The sequence below is a fragment of the Orcinus orca genome, chromosome 16 (assembly GCF_937001465.1).
Source record: "Orcinus orca chromosome 16, mOrcOrc1.1, whole genome shotgun sequence".
In the NCBI taxonomy this organism is placed as follows: domain Eukaryota; kingdom Metazoa; phylum Chordata; class Mammalia; order Artiodactyla; family Delphinidae; genus Orcinus; species Orcinus orca.
In genome coordinates this window covers 15,374,203-15,393,762 of record NC_064574.1, presented here as the reverse complement: position 1 = coordinate 15,393,762, position 19,560 = coordinate 15,374,203, and the positions used below count along the sequence as shown (strand labels likewise).

Below are 19,560 nucleotides of genomic sequence, written 5' to 3'. Positions count from 1 at the left end.
ATTAAGTGACTTAGCTGAGGTCACAAGATGATCAAAAGGCAGAGCTAGAACTCAAAACCAGGTGTGTCTGACACTAAAGTGCTTAAACATGTTATGCTGACTCCAACAGGGAGTAGAAAGACCTGATTTCCATTCTAAATACTGCCGAGGACTCCCTGATCAAATGCTGATGGAATCTGGAAAAGGCACAGTCTATGCTGGTCACTGCAATGTGTAAGTGCCCCAGACACTCAATAGGATAGGACCTGCTTATTCAATTACAACTTCGATTTCTATCACCTCAAACCACAATGTTTCTGGCTTTTGCTACTGACATTCTATTCACTTCAACCTCTCAGACAAAAATTCTCTGTCAACATTTAATTTTCTGCCCTTTTGACTTCTTTTGAGAAAAGAACACTTGGCTCGGATCAGCAAATCTGAGTTCTAGTCCTACTTTGGGGGGGTGGGGGCGGATTTAGTCAAGTCACTTAATTTCTCTGAACCTGATAAAGTGGATATTCTACCTGTATTAGTTATATTGATTCAAGATTATCAGCTAAGAGAAAAAGCTCACTAATTTGGATTGACAAAGGTTGAGCTAATCTAAACTACTAAAAAAGTTGTACCTACACAAAATTCAAAATACAGGTATATTTAAAACAGGTAAAATTTCAGTAAACTGTACAAGTAGAGATCCTTAGAGAACTAAATTAATGAACTTAAAAAGTACAGTACATCAAATGCTTCTATACATACCACGTGTCACACTCTATACTAGGTCTTAAGATATATGGAAACAACAAGGCTAAAGTCTCTGCCTTAAAGGAGTTCACTGCTTAATAAAGGAGAGAGGCACATGTATATAATCACAATATAATTTAAAGTGGGATTGTGGCAGAGACAATGAAGGCCTAACTATGTGTATATGTGTGGCAGGGCAGAGAGAAGACTGGGAGGAATAGGGGGCAAAGGAGAGGTGGAGGAGGTGGGAAGGCCTAAAAGTAACATTTAAAATGAGTCCTGAAGAATGAGCAGAAGTTTACCAGAAAGAGAGAAGTCACTACAGCACGTGCAAAGGGAAAGGAGTGGTGTGAAGGACATAAGTTAGAAATACCATAGGAGTTTAATGTAGGGAATGGGAGGGTAGGAGCAGGAAAAGAGAGGAATTACAGATGCAAGCCAGAGTAGACTAGATAACAAAAAACTTTGCCATGGCAAAGGAAGAAATTGGTGGCAAGAGGGCCTGTTAGGAGGCTATGCGCTGAACTACCATAAACAGTTTCAGTGAAGCCAAATTAAGGAAGGTTTACTGTATGTATATTCAAAAAAAGAATGTATTTAAACCTCAGACATTCAAAATACTGCCCATTATAATAATGTCCTTCAAGGATCATTGGTTTGACACTGAAGGGACCATGTGGGAGAAAAATATTTAAAACGTTATGATTTTACCTTCAATAAAGGGATATAAAATGAACTGATGGCCAGAGGAATCAGTATTTAATAGCAACAATCCACTGATTACGAAGAAACAAACAACAAACCGCTCTTCCTCATTTTTTTCTAATATCGTAAAAAAAAATCTAATTGTGATAAAAAACACATCATATACATTTATCATCTTAACTATTTTTAAGTGTACGGTTCAGTAGTGTTACGCATATTCACACAGTTGTGCAACAGGTCTCCAGCATTTTTTCACCTTGCAAAACTAACTCTTATACCCATTAAACAACTCCTCACCCTCTCCCTTCGTTTATATATATATTCTTTTCACTCTCCACATCACATTTCTTTAATGAAGATACATCAGCGCCATCTGAGAAGATGTTTAAAAATCAGATTCCTAGACCCTTCTCAAACTTTTAGAATCTGAGGATGAAGCCTGGGAATCTGCATTTTAACAAGTTTCTCAGGTGATTCTTGGCAGGTATTTGGGAACTACAGTACTACTCTATTATCTATTTATCCCTGTAGTTTATGCATAACATATAATTAGGTTCTCCATTTAAAAACCCTTCTAAACTCCTGTGTTCAAGGGGAAATAGCTCATAAACATGTTACAAAGAACATGTCACAATGGCTAAAATCTGCAAAAATACAATCCCTGAAAACAGTATAGAAAGTATAATCACATAGCAACCTCCAAAGGAAATGGGATCAACCCAAGTTTCCATAGTGCTAAAGGTAATAATAATATCCAATTATAAGGTCAGTGCCCCCTCCCCCCACAAGGAGTGTGCAGTCCATCACTTCCCTTCAATTTCATCTGATCATTTAAAAAGTATCCTGAAAATTTAAGCTTCTTTTTCCAATCCTGTAGTTACAAACTGGCAGGAAAAATATTAACCACCAAGCTTGCCACTTTTTAACAGCATGTTATCCACTTCTTTGGCTAAAAAGGGTCAAACTACCCATTAAAGTTCTCTCTAAATTCTGCAAACTAGAGCTGTCAGTATAGTTTTGCTGGCAGGGGCTAGAACTTCTGAGGCATTTTGCTTTCATACCTAAATGCAACAAAGAGAAAAATGGACACATACATATAATTTCACATTCACACTATTACAAGCAAAGTGAAGCAAATCTAAAGTTATTAAGCAGACCATGCAATCTTGGTAGGTCTGCTTTCTTCTCCATAAGGTGAAAGCTCTGACTGATGTGAATGGAAGGGATTAAAATATTGAAAACTCCAGACATTATAACTATTCTTCTTACCTCTAGTTCAAACTATGAAGCCAAAAAACATTTTATAGTTAAAATTAATGTCTCTCTTAAAACAAACGCATTAACGGAAACTCAACCATAAACCAGAGCTGTCAATTCCCTTTAGTAATCTTATACAAATAGATTAGTACTAGAACCTGCTTCAACCTTCCATTTTCAGTGAAAGCTCATTTTCTAAAGTCCTACATCGGGGGTTCTCAAAACTTTAACGTACATAAAAACTGCACGGGTGGCTTCTGAAAGGCAGATTCTCTAGCTTTCTCTTCCAAAGATAGGTCAGTTAGGAGTTGGGGTGGGGAGCTGCATCCAAGAATCTGTATTTCCAAAAAGCTGTTCTAGTGATTCTGATGCTGTCCTACTGTAAGTTTACCAAAGGCTGCAAAAAAGTTCAATTATATATTTATAACTCTAAGTTGTAAAATTGAGCGAAAGTCATGTTTTTCCTATATTTTTCTTTTGGATATCAAAAGTAATTTCTGAATAGAGATTAAAAATAAATTTCTTGTATCATCTCTGACCCTAAATACTTGTTATTACTATCTCAATCTCCAACTGCATGATTAAGTATGCAACTTCAAGCCAAAGTACTTACAATTCAAAGTTCTTCAAAGCTTGCCCACTAACTGCAGAATCAACCTAACCTTCAGTAATTCAATCATCCCAGATCCAAACCAGGGGACCACTCAAGATATTTTTTAGAACTAAAGTTATAAGACACTCTGCTTTATAACTGTTCACTAATGCAACTTAAGTTCCCCTGCTCTTTGCCTAAAGTTGTTGGTCTTTGCATAGGTCAACAATAATGTTGTTTTGAACATGAAATAAAGGGAAAAGAGTCTTATGGTCTGGAAAAGTTCTGATTCTTTGAGGGGAATTATTTTCTTAACATAAAAGTAATTGGTCCAGTTGACCTATTATCTTTTATTTTTTAGTGACAGGATAAAGAATGAAAATGACCATCCCTATAAATACTCGTATCTGGTGGTAATAAAACCACCATTTAAAAAGCAGCAGGCATGCTGGTATTATATATTTAGCTGTCAGTACAGTTCATATTTCCCTAATGTGCTGCTGCTTCAGCCAGTGGCCTTACCCTGATCCTTTCCTTAATGCCTCTCATTAATGAGAATTACACAGAGGGTAATTTTCTGTTTGTCACTGTTCTTTTAACTTCCTGATAGTTTACTTCAAGTAACTGAATAGTCTGGACAATGTGTACGCTGTTCACAGGACAAATCTTTTGGCACAAAAAGGCTGATAGAGCTTTAAAAGTATTTGTCTTAAAGACATATGGTAATCATTAGTTAACGGCAAGGTACAGAGAGCAAACCGAGAATAGAAGAAAGAGTGGTCAGTTTGGGGGAACACTACTACCATAGGATGTTCGTGGGAGGAGAGCAAGAGAAAGGCATCACAATACCTTCCTCTCTTGGACATCTACATTGCACATGTTTAGTATATTAAAGCCTCTGAGAAGTTTTGGAGTAAGAACAATGCTTTACCTCAACAATTCCCAATTTTGCTTGACCACAAAATCTTTTACCTTCAATAATTTCTTGAATATGTTCTACTAATATGTTATATTGGGCAAGAAATATAACCTCTCTGAGCCACTGTTTTCCTCATATGCAAAAAAGATATAACAATAAGACAGGTCTACCTATCTCACAAGAGGATTGGCAGGAGAAAATGGGTTGGTATTTGTAAACCTGCTTTGTGAACCATAAGCACTGCTAGTTGTATGTTATCATTACCACCAAGAGTAATAGTGAGTGTAGGAATAGATATTTCATTCCTAGTGTGGAGAGTCAAAAACAAAGAAACAGGGCTTCCCTGGTGGCGCAGTGGTTGAGAGTCTCCCTGCCGATGCAGGGGACACGGGTTCGTGCCCCGGCCCGGGAAGATCCCACATGCCACGGAGCGGCTGGGCCCGTGAGCCATGGCCGCTGAACCTGCGCGTCCAGAGCCTGTGCTCCGCAACGGGAGGGGCCGCAGCAGTGAGAGGCCCGCGTACCGCAAAAAACAACAACAACAAAAAAAAACCAACACAAAGAAACAATGTAAACAGAACAGAATAAAATATTAAATATACTTCCTCCAAAGGTTTTCCATTCTTAAAAGCACAACTGAACTCCAACAATTTGCACAAAAATAATAAGCTGTACAAAGGCACTGCCATCTGCAGGCCATAGAGAATGAATGCTTGCAATGGTTATTTAAAATGAAGTTTCAAACCATCAGGTGCTCCTTCTCATTAGACTTCTAAAGCCTTTCCAAAAAATGTTTATTCTTAGCCTTGGAGCACTGGTAGATGAGGCTCCATTTGCTGAAGTTCTGAAACTGACTGGAGTAAAATAACATTCTCATTTCTTCTCCACACAGGACTGCTGCTTAGAAATGTGAAGAAAATTACCTTAGCCTTCCGTAAATTCTACACTGTGCTCATACAAAGTAATCCCAAGGAATATGGATTTTTCACACAGCCTTTGAGGGAAAAAAACCCTTGAATGGCCTATGCTGACTTTTCTCTCAGTGAGTTAGAGTCAATCTACTCTCTCACACACAAAAACAGAGCTTATGGACATACTGCAAATAGGAACAGACGGTTAACTAATGAATAAGTTAATTCACCAATGCCTCCTTCAAAGTGTGGTGTTCAGAGGCGTGTGCCATTGAACAACCTGCGCCTAGAAAAATTCCTTCCACTGGGCCTTCTCCAGCACAGCCTACAAGGAAAATCACTGTTTCTATGTTTTAGGTTAAAAGACTGTCAGAGGTTTCAAAGAATATCTGGAGAGTGACAGATGAGCTAAAAGAAAGGCAAAGAGATCAGAATGAAGGAAGAAACTGATGTTGAAATATAGCCAAGTGATCGCCAATATTCACAGCGCAAAGCTTGGGCTTTACTGTTTTGGAAAAGTCAACACCAAAGTTAGTTTTCACACCCAGACTGACTCGTACAGAAAACATTAAACCTAGAGTTGTCAAAAGCCAAATCCATCGGCGCTGGCAGAAACATCTTTTTTGAACTGTCCGGTAGCTACCACACCACGATGCTACAAGAAAACTGAGGAGGCACACCGGATGCCCTTGAGCGCAGTCCCTGAAGTTCTCTGGGACTATCCCGCGTTAAGTCAATAACGAGAACAGTTTACAACGAGAAAGCTTACAACATTATTATCCCCGAAGACCCTGGGGCATTTCATGGAATCTGCTATGCCTCAGGGAACAATTTTGTGCACAGAGCTAAACGCAGAAGGAGCACAATTAACCCCATACTCCTAGAGCAGCGTTTCCCAGAGCGTGGAACGCAGAATAATTTCAGGAGGAATCAGGACGCACTGTTTATTTTAATACATAAGTATTTATTTCTTTATGAGCATTAGAAAAATAACTGGCTTTCCATCATACGCTTCGTGATTTACGTTTCCACCTTAAACAAATATATTTAAAAAGGAGAAAAGAGTCAGTTTAAAGAAGAAAAAAGTAACATTTGGTAAATAAACAGCAGTACAATGGGTACACGGACATAAAAGTGCAACGCGAGAGACTGAAACAGGGGAAACGCCGTTCTAAAAAAAGCCCCCGGCGGGTCGTCCGGGTGCGGAAAGTGCCCGGGGTCCAGAGAAAGAGAACCAGCCGGTTGGGACGCTGGCTCGGTCGCTAGTTGCCAGGGTAACCGCGGGCCCGGTTGCTTTCCCCGTTTTCTGGGCCCGGGTCCGCGTTATAAAACGGGTGTGTGGGGGGGAGGGTGTCACATAACAACGAGACGCCTCGAGGATGCTATCGAGGGGCCGCGAGGCGGGCGGCGGCGATGGGGGACAGAGCATTCGGTTCGCCGCCCGGCGCCGCGCGCCCAGCGGAACGCCCGGTGAGGCCGGCCGCCTCGTCCCAGGTTTGAATCCCGACTGCGCCACCGACTCGCTGAGGACCCGCAGGCGAGCGACTTCACGTTTCGAGAAGGGGGCGCGGGGTGTGCAGCCCTAGCCTACAGAGGAGCCCGGAGGACTGTTATCGGCGGGTCGCGCACAGACTGGAGGCGGCAATGCGGCGCTGCCCGCCCGGAGCCCACCTCCAGCCGCTCCGACTGGCCGGGCCTATGCCCGACGGGAGCCAAAGAAGGCCGCGCCCCGCACCGGGCATGCGCAGCCCCGCGCGCACCCGGAGAGGAGCCGAGGCCGCGGCCGCGCGTCGAGCGGGCCCTCCCGCTTCAGCCTCCCCATCCGGCCCCGGCCCCCCTCAACCGCCTGCCCGTCAGCCCCACGCCTCGGCGGACGGCCACCGCTTCCCGGCACTCACCGCTACCAGCGCGGCGGGCTTCCGGCCGCTTCTTCGCCTTAGGCCCGCCGCTGCCGCCTCCGCCTCAGCCCACCTGCCCGCCGTAGGACAAAGGCGCCACCAACCGACCAGCGCGGGCACGAGGCAATGGCGGCCGGGGCGGAGAGTGGGGGCAGAGGGCGCGCACGCAGCGGCAGGCGCGGCAATGTCGCAAGAGCGCGCAGGTTTGCGGCAGGGCTGAGTTGGAGCGTCGATCTCCTTAGCAATGAGGGCGTGGAAGTGGCTCGGGCGGTGGTTGAGAACGCGAGGGGTTGCCTAGTAACGGCGTCCCCGGCTGAGGATGGGTCCCAGTCCTGGTCCCCTCCCCCTAAAGGGCTTCGCCTTTCTTCTGATGTTCAGAGTACTTTCTTTCCTCTCTAACTGTGGAAATAGATCATTTAAATTCTAGAATACCTTGATTTCGTCTTGCATAAAACTCAACACCTATAGATGTGTGTATTGGAGACTAGTATATATATTCCCGTAATCTGCGGATCACAAGGAACAAAGAGAGCAGAGAGGTAGAGAAAATGTTTTATTTAAATTTACATTTAAAGAGGCTGTGTGTCCTATTAGTTTCACTAACAAGAGGCAAAAGGATTCTGGTGATATAGTCACAGGTTCTTTTTGAATTATTTCTTTCTTTCTGGAATATTCATTCAGTGTCAAAAAGAAATTTCCCAGAATGTTGACCGTGAAGCACGTAAAATGTTGTATTGTTCATTTAATCTGTAGAATATATTTGTCACAGGGAATAGAATTTGCTCACACAATTGTAAATACACTCTATTAATCACGCCGATGGCTATGTGAATCAGGTAGGCTTTTTTATTAGTTAGGAAATGCCCCAGACCCCATGGGGTCTAGTTTTTCTCCTTGTGAATAGTTCATGCAAAATAAAAACGGTGGCTGTGAAATTTGAACACTATGGGAAATCAGATTTCTTTGACACCAGCTCATATGCTCCCTCCTTCACTAATTTATTCACTGAATGTTTATTATACACCTACTAGGTGGCCCTATGATTTATTATACACCTACTTGCTAGGCACTATCATAAGCAAAGGCAGACCCATCCCTGCTATCTTGGAGATGCTGTGCAGTGGAGAGATAGAATTAGGCGAATAATCACACTTGTGTACAAACCTAAATAACTGAAGGAAAGAAATAGGGATCCACTCTTTTGTCTAGTCTTTCTCCTTGTGAATAGTACAGGGTGTGTCTGATGCCTATGAGCAGATATGTTTGGCCTTCAGATCCTTCCCATAATTCATCATGGCACCTGGGAAAATGGAAGCTGTGTGTTTTTTTCCGACTCCACTGAGAGGTTCTGAAGGCAGATAGGGACTTCTACTCCCAGGAGTTTCCCCTTTATCCCAGGTTGTTCACTCACTCTAGATGAGAAGGCTCAGGATTTTGTGGATTCACCTGCTTTCCTGATATCCTTTTCTGGGTCAGGTTAAAAACCACACTGACTCAGTTTAGAATCTTCTGTTTCTTTCCTTGATTACGCCTTTTTGATGTTTATGCCATAAAGTTGTACCCTTTTCTTTTTAAAAAAAATTTATTTATTTATTTTTGGCTGCACTGGGTCTTTGTTGCTGCTCGCGGGCTTTCTCTACTTGCGGCGAGCAGGAGCTACTCTTCTTTGCGGTGCACATGCTTCTCATTGCGGTGGATTCTCTTGTTGAGGAGCACGGGCTTCAGTAGTCGTGGCACACAGGCTTAGTTGCTCCACGGCATGTGGGGTCTACCCGGAGCAGGGCTCGAACCCATCTCCCCTGCATTGGCAGGCGGATTCTTAACCAGTGTGCCGCCAGGAAAGTCCAAATTGTACCCTTTTCATTGGTTGAATTCTCTTAATTTTGGGGGGTATCCTTTAACTTAATTTTTTATTATTGGTTAGATACACAAGGACAGAGATTCTGTGACTCCACTGCATCCTGCTATTTTTACCCACCCAGAAGTTTCACATTATCTCATTTACTCTTCACAACAACTCTATGTGATAGATACTATATATTTTTAAAATTTTATTTTTATTTCTGGGTTCTCTATTCTGTTCTGATACTATATAATTTAAACTTTAAAAATTCCTTAACATTTCAAACATGTGTTAAACTACATAAAATAATATAACACATACCTTTCTACTCACTACTAAGATTCTCCTTCCACTGCCTTCCCCTCTCTTCTAGAGATAATCACTCTCTATACATTTTCAGGTATATTTTGTATTTTTATTATAAAGAAAAAAATATATATTCATAATCTGTATGCTATTGTTTACTGTGTTTAGAGATATATTATGTATCTTTTCACAACTTGCTGGAAACTGGACTAGGTTTTCAAGATTTAACTGTGTTGAAACATATAGCTAGTTTAGTGGTTCTTAAAGTGTGGTCCCTAGACCAGCAAGCAGCAGTAGTAACATTGAGAACTTGTTAGAAATGCAAAAAATTGGCTCCACCCAAGATCCATTGAATCAGAAACTCTAGGGATAGGATCCAGCAATTTGCCCTTTGCCAAGCCCTTCTGGTGATTCTGATGCACCCTAATGTTTGAGAACTACTGCTCTAAATTATGCATTTTTTTGCTGCATAGTATTTTATTTTATGAATCAGTCACAGTTTATGTATCTGTACTAAGGAACACTTAGACTTCTATTACAAGGAGTGCTACATTGAACACATTGGTACATACCTCCTTGTGTATACATGTCATACTTTTCTAGAATACACACTTAAGAGTGGAACTGATGACTTTGTAGTATATCACATCTTGAGCTTTAGGAGGTTTATAGCCAGATTGCTCTCCAAAGAATTGTTAATACATACTTCTGCCAGCAATGTGTAAGTACCATTTCTAGATATCTTTGCCAACTTTTGATATTTTCAGACTTTATTCATTTATTTTTGCGTATGACAATAGGTGTGAAATGATATCTTTGTTGTTTTAGTTTTAACTTTCTTGAATTTAGTGATATGGAGCATCTTTTCTTACAGGCTATCCAGGTTTCTGCCTGTTGATATTTCCAGACCATTTTTCTAACGGGTTTATTTATGTTTTTCTTATTGATCCATAGGAGTTGTTTACATATTCTGGATACTGATCTTGTGTTAGTTAGGTCTTCTTTCTGTAGTTTGTCGATTTACTTTGTTAATGGTATCTCATCATTCAAAAGTTTAAAATTTTAATGTAGTCATATGTTTCAATCTTTCCCTTTACTGTTTGTAGTGTTCAGTGTCTTGTCTGAGGATTCCTTCCCTCTTGTGAGGTCATGTAGATATTCTCCTAGGTAAATACTATTAGTATGCCAATCTTACAGGTGAGTCAGTTGAGGCACCGAGAGCTGATATGACTTGCCCAAGGCCGCAGAGACTGGAGGTGAGTGACTTGGGCTCTTGACCCCCCGGGTTGCACTGCACTCCACAACTGAGGAGTCTCTTGCCACCCCGTTCTGCTAGTTGTCTCATGAGACCACTTCTCAGCCTTTTTCTATTGATGTGGAGGATGTGCAGAGTTCAGACAGGCTGCAGGTTAAGTGCAATTCTCATTTACTACATCACGGAAACCTCTGGCTCTAGACTTCATGATTCTTAGAAATATTTTGAAATTTTTCAAATAATTTCAGATTTACAAGAGAGTTGCTAAAGTAGGATGAAGAATTCCTGAATGTCCTTCAGCCAGATTCCCCAAATGTGGACTGTGGAATCAGACAGTCCCACGTCCACTACTCTGCTTCATCACTTTCTAGCTGGGCAAACTTGAGCTTGTTGTTTAACCTCCCATGTCTCATTATCTTATTTATTTATTTTTTAATGTATTTTATTGAAGTATAGTTGATTTACAATGTTGTGTTAATTTCTACTGCACAGCAAAGTTGTTCAGTTGTATATATATGTGTATATATATATACACACACACATGTATATATATATATGCATTCTTTTTCGTATCCTTTTCCATTATGGTTTATCACAGACTATTGAATATAGTTCCCTGTGCTACACAGTAGGACCTTGTTGTTTATCCATTCTGTATATAATAGTTTGCATCCCGTCTCATTTTCTTAATCTGTAAGTTGGGGATAAGAATAGGACGTACCTCGTAAGGTCAGTAAGTTAAATTAAATGAAGTAGCACATATCATGCCTGGCTCACCACGTGGCCTCATCAGCTCATAGATCTCATCTAGGTTTATTTTATGACATTATGGTTTGCACCTTTCTATACATTTGCTTTTGCTAACAGTTTTTAGACCATCCCTAGAAAACAGAGGCCCTTGGCTTTTCATGGCCTACTCTGTTCACAGATGGAATAAATGTCGCTGGAAGCTGGTCAGTGCGTCCTTTTCCCCAGGACATTGGGGTGGTGGTGGAGGGGACTTTATTGTGATGATAATGAGTTCCTGGTGAGCCCAACAGACCTAATACTCCTCAAAGCAAGATTCTGCCAACAAAGCGGATCAGAATGACTTTGCCCCCACTTGGCAAGTGTGTTGTACATTGAAAGAGGCGGCTCCAGAAATGCAGTGCAGTCACCCTAAGGTCCCTCCCAGCCATCAGGGAGTCTGGCCTCCACAACACACCCATTTATGTCAGGATAGCTCTATGCAACTGTGGTAGTCAGAATAATGTCCTCCAAAAGATGTCCACAGCCTAATGTCTGGAACCTGTGGATATGTCACCTTATATGGGACAGGGACTTTGCAGATGTCATTAGACTAAGGATCTTCAGATGGGGAGATAGTCCTCAATTATCCAGGTGGGCCCAGTGTAATCACAAGGGCCCTTATCAGAGGGAGGTAGGAAGGTCAGAGTCAGAGAAGGAGATATGATGACAAAAGCAGAGCAGGGGTGAGAGACAGAGATAGAGATAGAGAGAGGGAGGGGGAGAGAGAGATCAGAACATGTTACTGCACTGCTGGCTTTGAAGATGGAGAATGGGGCCATAAGCCAAGGAATGCAGGAGGCCTCTAGAAGCAGGAGAGAGCGAGAAGACAGATTTCCTCCTAGAGCTTCCAGAAGGAGCACAGCCTTGCTGACCCTTTTTTTTTTTTGCGGTACGCGGGCCTCTCACTGCTGTGGCCTCTCCCATTGTGGAGCACAGGCTCCGGACGTGCGCAGGCTCAGCGGCCATGGCTCACGGGCCCAGCCGCTCCGCGGCATGTGGGATCTTCCCGGACTGGGGCACGAACCTGTGTCCCCTGCATCGGCAGGCAGACTCTCAACCACTGCGCCACCAGGGAAGCCCAACTGACCCCCTTTTTTTTTTTTTTAAATAAATTTATTTATTTATTTTGGCTGTGTTGGGTCTTCGTTTCTGTGCGAGGGCTTTCTCTAGTTGTGGCAAGCGGGGGCCACTCTTCATCGCGGTGCGCGGGCCTCTCACTGTCGCGGCCTCTCTTCATTGTTTTCATAATATTCCTTTTTGGGGTGATTCACACCATTTCAATTATTGTTACTCTAGATGGAATATATTTAGTTATTTTATTTCCAGAGCCATGTAAAATATACTAGTGAAAACATTTAAAGAGAATTCTTTGACATAGGTAATTGAATGCTGTTTGTACTCCTCAGATGACCAGGGAATCTGATTAATGCCTCCCTTCCCTTGAAATTCTCAAAGGATCCATCTCCTAATTTGCCTACATAGGTTGGGGTATAGAAATAGAATATAAATATAATAATCATAAAACTGTTTAAGGATAATATCAGAGAGTAAGACAGTTCAGCTGAGTCAATGGCTCACTCTTTCCTGGCGATTATGATTCAGTGAGTCTAGGGTAGAACTTGAGAATCCATTTTTTTGTTAAAAAAGCCCTCCCAGATTTGCAAACCACTGGGCTGGGTAATTAAAATTGCAGAGATAGCATAAGTAAATGCTAGTTACCATGTTTCAGAGTCCCTTACAAATAACCCCAAATGAGAATGTTGACTCTCTCTTACCAGGTTTAGAACTGGAAAACCGGCCAAGTCAGTAGAGACAAAATCTGAAGGATGAGTGTTCCAGATTCTAACTTAGTGATGTAAAGCAGCCACTTTATCCTTGTTCATCGTTTCTGGGAATCAGGAATTTGGGAAGGGCCTGGTTGAGAAGTTCTGCTTCAGAGTTAGTCAGACAGTGGCTGCAGCTGGAACAGCAGGGGGATGGAGTCGCTGCAGGCTGGCTGGATATCTCGCTTCACATAGTCTCAGGGCCTCCCCACGTGGTCTCTCCACATGGGCTAGTTTGGCTTCCTCACAGCATGGTGGTTTCAGAGCACTTGTGCTCCTTAAATGGAGCTCAGGGCTCTGAGAGAGTGGCTGAAAGAACCAGGCAGGAGCTGTATGGCCTTGTATGACATTGCCTTGGAAGTCGTATAGCCTCATGAGGCTGCCCAGATTCAAGGGGAAGGAACATAGGCCTACCTCTCCATGAGAGGAATAGCATGGTCCCACTGTAAGAAGACTCTGTGAAGAGGCTTAATATCATCAAAACAACCCAATCCAAAAGTGGGCAGAAGACCTAAATAGACATTTCTCCAAAGAAGACATTCAGATGGCCAAGAGGCACATGAAAAGATGTTCATCATCGCTAATTCTTAGAGAAATGCAAATCAGAACCAAAATGTGATATCACCTCACACTAGTCAAAATGGCTCTCATCAAAAAATCCACAAACAATACAGGCTGGAGAGGGTGTGGAGAGAAGGAAACCCTCCTACACTGTTGGTGGGAACGTAACTTGGTACAGCCACTATGGAGAACAGCATGGAGGTTCCTTAAAAAACTAAAAATAGAGCTACCATATGATTCTGCAATCCCACTCCTGGGCATATGCCCGGAGAAAGACATGGTTCAAAAGGCTACATGCACCCCAATGTTCATTGCAACACTGTTTACAATAGCCAAGACATGGAAGCAACCTAAATGTCCATCGACAGAGGAATGGATAAAGAAGATGTGGTACATATATACAATGGAATATTACTCAGCCATTAAAAAGAATGAAATAATGCCATTTGCATCAACATGGGTGGACCTAGAGATTGTCATACTGAGTGAAGTAAGTCAGACAGAGAAAGAGAAATATCAAATGATATCACTTATATGTAGAATCTGAAAAGAAATGATAGAAAATGAACTTATTTACAAAACAGAAACAGACTCACAGACTTAGAGAATGAATTTATGATTACCAGGGGGGAAGGGTGGGGGGAAGGGATAGTTAGGGAGTTTGGGATTGACATGCACACACTGCTATATGTAAAATGGATAACCAAGAAGGACCTACTGTATAGCACAGGGAACTCTGCTCAATATTCTGTAACATCCTAAATGGGAAAAGAATTTGAAAAAGAATAGATACATGTATATGTATAACTGAATCACTTTGCTGTACACCTGAAACTAACACAACATTGTTAGTCAACTCTGCTCCAATATCAAATAAAAAGTTAAAAAAAAAAAAAAAGAAGAGTGTGTGGATCGGAGATATAGCTCTGGCTGTCTCTGGGAAATAGAGTCTGCCCCAGAGTTATCCCTTGCCTCCACATTCAGTGCACCTGACCCCAAGTCTTTCTCAAATCTGTCCACTTCTCTAGGTACCTTCTCTAGGAACCTCTGGCCACCACCCAGTCCAAACTATCATCACTCCTAGCTTACCTCCAAACTAGGCTCCTTGCTTCCACTTTTCTTGCCTCCAATTCTTTCTCTTCTACAGCTAGAGTTTGTTTGTATACACACATATTTATAAGAAATCTGATTGTCACTTCCCATTGTCCTTTAGGATAACGATAAAACTGCCTTCAAGGCCCTGCAAGATCTGGAAACCTTCTGCCATCCAGCCTCATTTTATACCACTGTTCCCCTTGCTTTCCAACCTGCAGCCCCATTGGTGTTATTTCAGGCCCTACATTCACAGCATTCTTTCCACCTCAGGACCTTTGACCCTCCCATTCCCTCTCCTCCCTTTTCTGCCACATCTTTAACTCCTATTCATCCTGAGGGCTTTAATTTAAATCTCACTCCCCCTCTCCATTCAGAGTAGAGAGATAGTATAGCATGGTAGCTAGGAGAACAAACTATGGATTCAGACTACTTGGGTCCAAATCCTGGCTCTACCATTTACTAGCTGTGTGACCTTGGGCATGTTACCTAACCTCTCTGTGCCTCAGTTTCCTCCTTTGTAAAATAGAGATAGTAAAAAGACCTATTTCGAAGGATTATTGTGAATGTTGCTGAGTTAACATGTTTAAAACACTTAGAACAGTGCCTGCCATGTACAGCTCAATGAGCATTAGCTGGTCGTAGTTTGCCAGCCTATTGCACACTCATAGAACTGTGCTCTTCTGTCTTAAAATTACCTTTCCAGTCAGAGGTTATGCAATGGGATATGCAATGGGTTACCTCCTAATCCCACAGCTGAGGATAAAGAGGTACTAAGTATAAAGCAGGGGCCCTTGACCTGAGGTTCACGAACTGGGAAAAACCTACTTCCATATTTTCATTTACTTCTTACTGAAATTAAGCATTCATTTCAATTAGGAATGTAGTCAACAAACAACAGTATTAGCAGAGCCTACTATATTGTCTCCAACAGAAATCACAGATATTTCATATCACAATTATTAGAGATATCTTGAATTATTGTTTGCACATATAATTACTTTGAAATTATGTAAATTTTAGACTCACCACTAGATCTTATTAGTTAAACCATTAATAAAGAAGCACATACAGTGCTATATCACACATTTGTCTTTTTAATATTTTGATGACTGTATTTCAATATAATTGGTTTTCTTTGTAACCCTATTTATCATATTTTATGCATTTTCAAACATTTTCCTGAAAGGGTCCCTAGGCTTCTCCAGATGGTCAGAGGGGTCCATAACACACAAAAAAACTTAAGAATCTAAAAAAATGTAGTCAATCACTCTTAGACATAAATCGTAGCAATGTTTTCTTGGATCTGTCTCCTAAAGCAAAGGAAATAAAAGCAAAAATAAACGGGATCTAATTAAACTTGAAAGCAAAGGAAACCATCAACAAAACGAAAAGAAAACCTACTGAATGGGAGAAAATATCTGCAAATGATATGACCAATAAGGGGTTAATATCCAAAATATATAAACAGCTCATACGACTCAACATTAAAAAAACAACCTGATTTTAAAAAATGAGCAGAAGACCTGAATAGACATTTTTCCAAAGAGGAAATTCAGATGGCCAACAAGCACATGAAAAGATGCTCAACATCAGTAATCATCAGGGAAATGCAAATCAAAACCACAATGAGATCTCACCTTACACCTGTCAGAATGCCTATCATCAAAAAGAACACAAGAGGGGCTTCCCTGGTGGCGCAGTGGTTGAGGGTCCGCCTGCCGATGCGGGGGACACGGGTTCGTGCCCCGGTCCGGGAAGATCCCTCATGCCGCGGAGCGGCTGGGCCCGTGAGCCATGGCCGCTGAGCCTGCGCGTCCGGAGCCTGTGCTCCGCAACGGGAGAGACCACAACAGTGAGAGGCCCGCGTACCGCAAAAAACAAACAAACAAAAAAAACCCCACAAGAAACAAATGTTGGCGAGGATGTGGAGAAGAGGAAACCCTCATATGCTGTTAGAGGGAGTGTAAATTGGTGCATCCACTGTGGAAAACAGTATGCAGGTTTCTCAAAAAACTAAAAGTTGGGAATTCCGTGGCGATCCAGTGGTTAGGACTCTGTGCTCTCACTGCCGAGGGCCCGGGTTTAATCCCTGGTTGGGGCACACAAGCCGCGCGTGGCATGGCCAAAAAACCCCACAAAAACCCTGAAAATAGAACTACATGTGATCCAGCAATTCCTGGATATACATCCAAAAATACCAAGACAATAATTCGAAAAGATACACACACCCCAATATTCATAGCAGCATTATTTACAACAGCCAAGGTATGGGACAACCTAAGTGTTCATCAGCAGGTGAATGGATAAAGAAGATGTGGCTTATATATACAATGGAATAGTACTCAACCATTAAAAAGAATGAAATTTTGCCATCTGCAGCAATGTGGATGGACTTGGAGGATATTATGCTAAGTGAAATAAGTCAGAGAAAGACAAACACTGTGTGGTGTCACTTATATGTGGAATCCAAAGCATACAACAGACCAGTGAATATAACAAAAAAGAAGCAGACTCACAGACATAGAGACCAAACCAGTGGTTACCAGTGGGGAGAGGGAAGGGGGAGGGGCAATATAGGAGTAGGGGATTAAGAAGTACAAACTATTATGTATAAAATAAGCTACAAGAATATATTGTACAACACAGGGAATATAACCAATATTTTAAAATAAGTATAAATGGAGTATAACCTTTAAAATTGTGAATTTCTATATTGTACACCTCTCACATATACCTCAACTATATTTCAACCAAAAAAAAGAAAGTAGTCAATGACTGGGATGAGGCACTCTTCTCCAGGTACACTAAGAGGTGAGTCAGTCACTGTCTGAGGGCTTTATACATATCCTTATTTAATCCTTGTAACACCCTAATAGGTAGGTAGGTAGGTATTACTATTCCCATTTTATAGATGAGAAAATAGAGGCTCAGAGAGGTGGGTAAATTACCCAAGGTCACGGGACACTCTACTAGTGGTGAAGTCCATGCTTTTAATGACTTCAATATCCTGCTTCCTATATAAATCCTCTTAGTCCTTCCACTATCCTGCCAAGTAAGTATCCTATTCCTCCATTTTACAGATGAGGAAACTGAGACTCAAAGATGATTAGTTATTTTTTCTCACAGATAAACAACAGAGTCAGGAGTCAAACCCATGTCTGTCAGGCTCCAAAGGCCACGTGCCCCACCGTGCCCTGCGGAGTTGATGAAAGGTACCATCAGGCCTGGAGAGCGGATGGTTTATCAGATATATGACTCAGGCAGACCTTTTCATGCCATCCACTAGGATTAGACTGTTTAGAAAGAAATTACTTTTGCTGCTTTTGCTGTGGGGTTACAGAGCGCTGTATGGAACATCTTCGTGGATGTGAAATACACACTGGCCTCTGGGAAACTCCATTAGCTGCTATTGTCTAGACAGAGTTAAAAGTAGGAAGCAGGAGATAAAAGAATACACAAGTAGGAAGTTCTGTATTGAGCTCATGCTGAAACGGAAAGAACCATTACTTTGAAAGCATTAATGATGAACTTGGTAAAGATCAAAGTAGTCTTGTGACCTGTAAATCTAATGAAATGACAATGAGGTAATGGTATGTTTTATAACTGTTGAGGATCTGAGAAGCTGGAAATTATCTCAGCGTGAATACCGTAAGGGAACGGGGAACAGGGAACAGTGGAAGCCGTCTAGAAAAGGATCTTTATTCAGCTTTATTTATAGCAGGTATTCGTCTTGTCTTTCAAAATGGGGATCACAAAGGAGTTTGTTTCACCTTGCTGGGTGTATGAAAATACAACGGTTGTCACAGTCCCTACTGCTTCCTTCCATAGAACATAGCATGTACAAAGGAGGGAAAGGCAGAGAGTGCTATGAAGAGGGGGCTGAATAGCTGGGGCTAAGAAAGGTGACAGGAGGAAAGAGAAAATAGGAGAAGAAGAAAAGAACTAAGAGATTCTTCCCACCATCACCCAACCCCTATTCTCTGGACCTGAGCTGTCTAATATGGTAGCCACTAGCTATATGTGACTATTTACATTTATTAGGAGTAAATAAAAAATCCACTTCCTTGGCTGCACTCACCACCTCCCAAGTGTTTAATAGGCACATGTAGTTCGTGGCTATCATGTTGGATGGCACAGACACAGAATGTTTCCCTCACCCTGGAAAGGTCTATTGGACAGCACTGATAAACACCCAATTCTACCTATAAGTGTAGGAGAATTTGAAGTCCAGGACAAGTGGAACCCTGTGACTGTAACATCCTCAGCCCATGGGAAGACAAGAGTAGAATCTTCTGAAGTGGGACAGACGAGTGCCAGGCTCCTGTGTGACCTGGCACATATACTCTCTAAGACTCAGTTTTCTAATATTAATGAGTAATATAAATATTTTACTGGATATTATAGGAAAGTTACATAATTAACTAAATTCTTATGATAACCATGTGAGCTATTAGGCCCTTTTTGTGTGTGTGTGTGTGTGTGTGTGTGTGTGGTACGCGGGCCTCTCACTGTTGTGGCCTCTCCCGTGGCGGAGCACAGGCTCCGGACGCGCAGGCTCAGCGGCCATGGCTCACGGGCCCAGCCGCTCCGCGGCACGTGGGATCTTCCCGGACCGGGGCATGAACCCGTGTCCCCTGCATCGGCAGGCGGACTCTCAACCACTGTGCCACCAGGGAAGCCCCCTAGGCCCATTTTTAAAAATAAATTTATTTATTTTATTTACCTTCATTTTTGTCTGTGTTGTGTCTTCGTTGCTGCGTGCAGGCTTCCTCTAGTTGTGGCGAGTGGGGGCCACTCTTGGTTGAGGTGCCTGGGCTTCTCATTGGGGCGACTTCTCTTGTTGCACAGCACGGGCTCTAGGCGCGCGGCTTCAGTAGTTGTGG

At 42.1% G+C, this 19,560-nt stretch overlaps 1 protein-coding gene across 4 annotated transcripts in view; it reads right to left on the bottom strand.

The window, feature by feature from the left end:
- Positions 1-7,161, bottom strand: part of NCOA5 (nuclear receptor coactivator 5) — a 33,873-nt gene extending 26,712 nt beyond the window's left edge. For 3 of the 4 annotated variants that reach the window (XM_033433836.2, XM_012534134.3, XM_004272931.4), the window contains exon 1: positions 7,006-7,161. The gene's annotated coding sequence lies outside the window, so the exon portion shown is untranslated. The remainder of the gene's footprint in view (positions 1-7,005) is intronic. The other variant, XM_033433837.2, reaches the window with a different exon arrangement.
- Positions 7,162-19,560: the final 12,399 nt, after the last annotated feature.